The sequence below is a fragment of the Triticum dicoccoides genome, chromosome 2B (genome assembly GCF_002162155.2).
Source record: "Triticum dicoccoides isolate Atlit2015 ecotype Zavitan chromosome 2B, WEW_v2.0, whole genome shotgun sequence".
Taxonomy (NCBI): Eukaryota; Viridiplantae; Streptophyta; class Magnoliopsida; order Poales; family Poaceae; genus Triticum; species Triticum dicoccoides.
In genome coordinates this window covers 472,302,545-472,308,573 of record NC_041383.1, presented here as the reverse complement: position 1 = coordinate 472,308,573, position 6,029 = coordinate 472,302,545, and the positions used below count along the sequence as shown (strand labels likewise).

At 46.5% G+C, this 6,029-nt stretch overlaps 1 long non-coding RNA gene across 3 annotated transcripts; it reads right to left on the bottom strand.

Annotated features, from left to right (window-relative positions):
- Positions 1-506: 506 nt before the first annotated feature.
- On the bottom strand, positions 507-4,363 carry LOC119364305. Of its 3 annotated transcripts, XR_005174820.1 has the most exons (6): positions 3,966-4,341; positions 3,657-3,892; positions 3,473-3,574; positions 1,362-1,550; positions 1,202-1,277; positions 507-1,109 (listed from the first exon to the last, which is right to left on the bottom strand). It is a non-coding gene; the product is annotated as an uncharacterized LOC119364305 (long non-coding RNA). The 3 variants fall into 3 exon arrangements; XR_005174818.1 differs by having other exon boundaries at positions 1,362-3,574; positions 3,966-4,363; XR_005174819.1 differs by having other exon boundaries at positions 1,362-3,574; positions 3,657-3,875; positions 3,966-4,362.
- Between the last annotated feature and the right edge of the window lie 1,666 nt (positions 4,364-6,029).

The window sequence follows — 6,029 nt, the reverse complement described above, 5'->3', positions numbered from 1 at the left end:
GATTCTGGACTAGCGGCAACTGGCGAGCCCATTTGGACGCAGCTACCCTATCTCAAAAAAAAAAAAAAATGGGCGTAGCTACCAGTCTTGTCCACCTGCGCCCAAAATTAGAGCCCCACCGCTAGAGAATCCCACGAACCTCCGGCGGCCACGACGAGATGCTGTCGCCCATTCCATGCCTGGACTGCGGCGCACAGATTATCATCTGTATGGCTCGAGCCGGCGACAACGCCGGGAAGCATTTCTTTTTTTCTACAAGTGAGTGAAGAGAGAGTTTATATAATCAGTTCAACAACTACCAAGTATATGAAGTTATCGCCCAAAAGCACCCTCCCTGTTGCTCCCCCAAGTGCTCAACTCCATTCCATCTCATGCATCGAATTCTTATCTAAATCCAAGCAATTGAACTACAAAAAATAATCACACAGGCATGCATGTCTCTTATTCAGACTCAGAGTTCCTGCTTCTAAATTCACCCATTCTGTGTGCAGAAGGGACAACATGTGTTCGACCTCACTCAACTCCAAGCCATACCAGGCATCATGTATTATAAAATCATCGGCTACCACAGCTTACAAACCACACGTTGTAAGCATACAATTTCTGATGCTCCCAACCATAATTTGTAGTCATGCACATCTACAGTACTTAATACATCCACGCGTGGTTCAGACACACTTACATCTAAGACAGGTGGTGTGGATTATAGTTTAACTCACATCCCTTGCTCAAAACACAACCCTGGATGCTAGCGGATTCATTGAGAGATCATCACTACACCACAATTCAGGAGATGGTAGCTAACACTTGCCTCCATTTGCGATACGAGTTTATATGGTAACACTTGACCTCCCTGGTAACCACTACCACACCAGAACAGCCGGGATGGTAGCTAACATTTCCTTCTAGTGTGTTATGCTTCTCGCAGCAAACTCACAACTACTAGAACCAGACTGTATATATGATAACCAAACTTCCTCCAATAGCCCATCTCATATCAGAATGGAACTACCTCAATCATAAAATCTGGCAGCTCAGCACGGTTCCCCCTCATAGATATCACCTCGTAAAGCAATTTCTGCCCCGGCTTTCTTTACAGGTTCTCCTTTCTGCAGTTTCGTATTTGCTGAACATTAGTAATTCTCATTCATAATATATATAACCAGTCATTTGATGGACAGAGAGTAATCATGCTGCTTACCAGGGTCAGGGGAGTGTAGATGTACAACCCAGTTAATTCCCGAATGTAATTCAATATGTAAAGCCAGCTGTTCTCACTACACACACCGAGTTCAAGTCAGTTATGGTCTTCAAATGCGCATGCTGAGTAATTTGACAGTGCAACCGACCACAACACTCACATTTCGCAACTTGGATGCATGTTCACATTATAGATCACCCTCCATCCTTGCGCTGGAACATGCCATCCAGTGATGTTAGCACGTATATGCATCGACGCAGTCCTTCCAGGATGATGTTAGCATTGTCCTCATGCTTGTAGCGCATTTCTTCTTCAGACTCAAAATTCTTACCACGTAACCTACCACAATCTTGAAGAAAACTATCCCTCTTACCATGCTATGGTGTTAATATACGGCAATGAAAGGACATCATTCAAATTCTAACATCATAGCAGTAAAAATAAAATCTAACATCACCATCATACAAACTCTCTTCGCAGCATATGAACTCTCCTCTCACCATCCACACCTTCAACTGAAAATCTTAGACATGTTATAAAGACATGTCTTCATACATTTAGCAATCATTATGTAAGCTCGCCGTGAGCAAAAGAACTTCCACACCAGCTATGTGGGATGCAAGTTAAACAGGTCACGTCCAGACCAAAGTATAAGTTTTGCTTTACATGCATGTAACTATCGCTGAACACACATCAGGAATTTGGGGACTGCCATAGCAGCATCTGGCATGACAGCTATCACCGGCTCGAAGTATCAAAATATAACCTAGGGGTCGTCGTCAAGACTTGCATCTTCAGGATCCAACTACCTACGCGATCACCTCTAACTTGTCAGAACAACACCTTCGAGATCATGACATCAGGCACCTTGGGGTAGACATGTGACCACTGATTGCCAAAAATATGTAATCAACTCCACCTAGCTTTTATGCAGTGCTTCAGATTGCCCCCCCTTTGTCCATCAGATATCTATCATTTTCCATGTAAACAGTTTTCCACACAACCACATGACACAGAACATCTTTTTGTAATTAATTCTATGGTTCCTACTATTTTCCAATTTTTACTTCAAAGGTGTTTCAATGTTTTATATTCAGTAAACTAAAACCAAACTTAATTGCTTTTACAAGATGGATAAACCAATCCCATTTTGTTATTTCAGGTCACAGTGTCTCCACTTCAGAAGTACAATTTCAACATATTTGCTTGAAACACCACGCTAGAGGCTAACAGTAAGAAATTCAAGACGGACACAATATACTTAATATGCCGTCATAATACAGAAGCTGCCTCTAGTTGTCAGATGTCTAGTTTACTATGGTTTCACCCAGTTGAATTACACATTCAATTATGAAAACCATTCCATGTGTTAATTAACACGTTACATCTACCTATAATTCACATGTCTATTAAGCACAGTTGCCTACAGCAATCCATTCTGAAAATGCAATTCGAGCTAGACCACTCAAGCACACTATTTTAAAGTGGTCAATTAGACCAATCGATTGCATTAGAAACTGTCTGTCTCAACCTTATATTGAATAGGGTTTCTAGTCTGTACTCAATGGAAGGTGCATGTTCAAATAGAGAAACTGACCTTTAAAACTGCCAGCAAAGTAAGCTTTCATAAAATTAAAAACTCTACTGCTGCATTGCAGCCAACATTTTTCTAAGTTCTTTATCAGTGTACCAATCCCGTTGTAGTGTAACAATAACTATAAAACATCATTCGATTATATTATATATGATGAGTAGTCCCAATGCATCAAGCAACAGAAAACGAATACCAAATTATGGACAGCTTGCCACATTCTGTCAAATAGGTACTCCAGCCCACACTAACTCCATTACTCATAGCAACAAACCAATGTTAATATAATTATGTATTTTAATTCAGGGACATCACTATGTTGCTACAGCTTTTTGAAGCGAATTGAGGTATTCGGATACTGAATGTGTAACCTAAATTACAGACATGCGCAACCTCATAATTTTTGAAGTGCAGTACAATTTATGTTCCAGCTGCATTATCTATGCCATCCCCTTTCTAACGACATTTACAGCCTTAGTTCATGAAGGTTCATATGTTCACCACAGTTTATAAATTGTACCTATCCGCATTTTAACTATTCCAGACAGTTTCTAGGCTAGCTGCTAGTCCCCGGGTAAACCAAATTCCAAGATGAGCCGCTACAAGTATTATGCTAGCCCCCCCTGTAATGACAATTGCATTTTGAGTTTCTACAGACTCCATAATGATTAAGAGCGTACCTTCGCATTCATCGTGGAGCTTTTGGGTCCATCTGACCAATTGACTGTTCGCATCAAATATCTTAATGCAGTAAGCACGCAACATCCAAAGCAACTCGCTCCCTTTTCACGATTTGTCAGTCATGTTTATAGTTTTCCCACAAATTCGAACACTGATGATGGAATCAAGCAGTTTTACACTTACCGCTTATTCCACTCGGGCGCCTGCGGATTCATCTTGCCCATCGACAACTCCTAGGTCGGAGGCGAGCTCTCCCTTCTGGACGCCGCCGCGACGATCTGTGCTTCGCCGCTGGCCACCGCCGGATGCTACTGCGTCACCTCCAGCTCCGCCCGCATATCGCCATTCGCAGCTAGAGGGGGCGGCACCAAGCTCTCCCCTACTTCCTCAATAAGAGTGGATCTAAAAAATTGGAAAGCCTGTCCGTCAATCAGCTAAGCCATTCGCCTACAAACCGAGATGAGATTGTTGGAAAAGCACAGGTCCACGTACCAGTCAATTGGTTGCATAAAAAACTCCATTGTCCCTCGCCGTCGGCGCTCCATGGCTGTGTCTCGAAGTGTTCACCGACCAAATCGCACTTGGGGGTGGAGGAGGCGCTCGCCCCTGCAATGAATTCGTCCCAGCAGCCATCTAACGGAAAGCGAACTATCCGAGCCGCGGCTCAGACGGGGTGCGCAATTCCGATCCGCGGCTCACCCCACTTTCGCGTTAAATCTGCCTATTCTACTCCGTCAACATGGCCCACTACCCACCGCGGAAGCGTACGTATTTTGCTACAGTGTGCATTTTCTGGGAAACCACAGGCGCGTGTATAATGTAATGGCCCAGATCCAGAGGGACTAACCAACGACGCCGATATCCAGCCCATCTGAGCTCGTGTGCAGTTACTCCGCGTCCAGTGACCAGATTCATATACACAAAAAGTACTTTGAATGGAATGATATGAAGCCATATTGTTTCTAGAAAGCAGGGCAGCCCGACAGGAGGCAGCTTCAGGGGTGTATGGTAGGGCCATGGTTTCGTCAGCAGGGACGGTGGTTGATGCCCTCCTTTTCTCCGGCCCATTTTCCTGGCCAAATCTCGTGTCTGGTCGCTTTACTCCTCCTTCGGTAAGGGTCCACTCCTGACTGCTCTTCCTTGCATCTTCTTCACAACTCCTAGTCCCTTTTTCACCTTTGCCCCCAACCAGGCAACCACCCAGCCTCCCCCTTTCCACAATTTTTACATTTTCTTGAGGGAATGAGATTCTATGACTTTTACTGATTCCATGTCCAAAGAAGTCCAGTCCACACAACGTATGCCCCAAACCGTCTTGACGTATACGATGATGCTCGATCGAGTCCATGTTAGCCCCACATGCACCTTCCGAGAGAATCACGAGTTTGAACACGCTTAAATAAACTATAGACCTCAACTTGGGCATCAATCTTTGTTCCACCTAACCGTATTAAAATGGCGTCCATCTAGGCTTGTCATAGCCAAGCCATATGCTACTATAGTACATCTGTATATGTGTGCCCCACCTCCATTTGGTTAGCACATACAGTGTAAAAGCGGATCTTGCAGTGTGGACTAGAGAGCGAGATACCATTGAAACCGCCATTGTATATTCATCACAAGCTACTAGTCCACTCTGTTCTCCTCTGTCAAACACACACATTGTTAACTAACACCAAGTTTGAACAATGCTTAATTCAGCGAGAGATGTTCTTAGCGGTGGAGCTTGGTAGCAGCCGGTAGATGATAGGTTAGCACTTGGCAGATAGATCCTTGCGCATAAAACAAGGGGTCTGAGAGGCGAGCACTCCACCGGCATATCCTATCCTTGGGATCCAAGGGCAGCGCGCCCGGGAACCAGCCAAAACGGGAGGAGCATATTGGCGGCCATTTCATTTCTTGCAAACTAAGCTACACGCGGAGCGGAACATCTAGATTCCCTTCGGTCGCTTATATATACCCCTCCCCGTCGCCGTGACCGTTTCCCCCCTCCCTCCCCCCGCCGCTACGTACGTCTCGCGCCTCGCCGATCTCCATTAATCGTCCCCCGCGCTAGCTTCTGAGCTTCTTAGACAGGAGAGGCTGGAGAGATCAATTGGGTGTTTGGGTGTACATGAACCTGACGTTGAGTCTAGGCGTCAATGGTGGTGGCGCCGCGGCCAAGAAGCGCAAGGTGATGGACGGCGCAGGCGACGTGGGCGTCCTCGGCGCCGGTGACGGCGGTGATCGATCCACTGTCATGCGGCTCCTCCAGGCCAGAGATCGCATGGTCAAGGTTGAGCTTGATCACGACGACGGGGATGTGAGTGATCGCGGAGCCTCGCCGCTGATGCGCTTGCTCCTCTCGTCGGCGGTCGCCGGGGAGGTCGGCGACACGCACGCGGCGGCCGTCGCCCTGCAGGAGGTCTACCGGCAGGCGTCCTTCCGCGGAGGCGACCCCGCCCAGCGTGTCGCGGCCTACTTCGCGGACGCGCTGGCGTCGAGGCTCCTGCTGCCGCCGCCGGCGAAGGCGAAGACAACGACGACGACGACGACGACGACTCGCGAAGAGCAGTT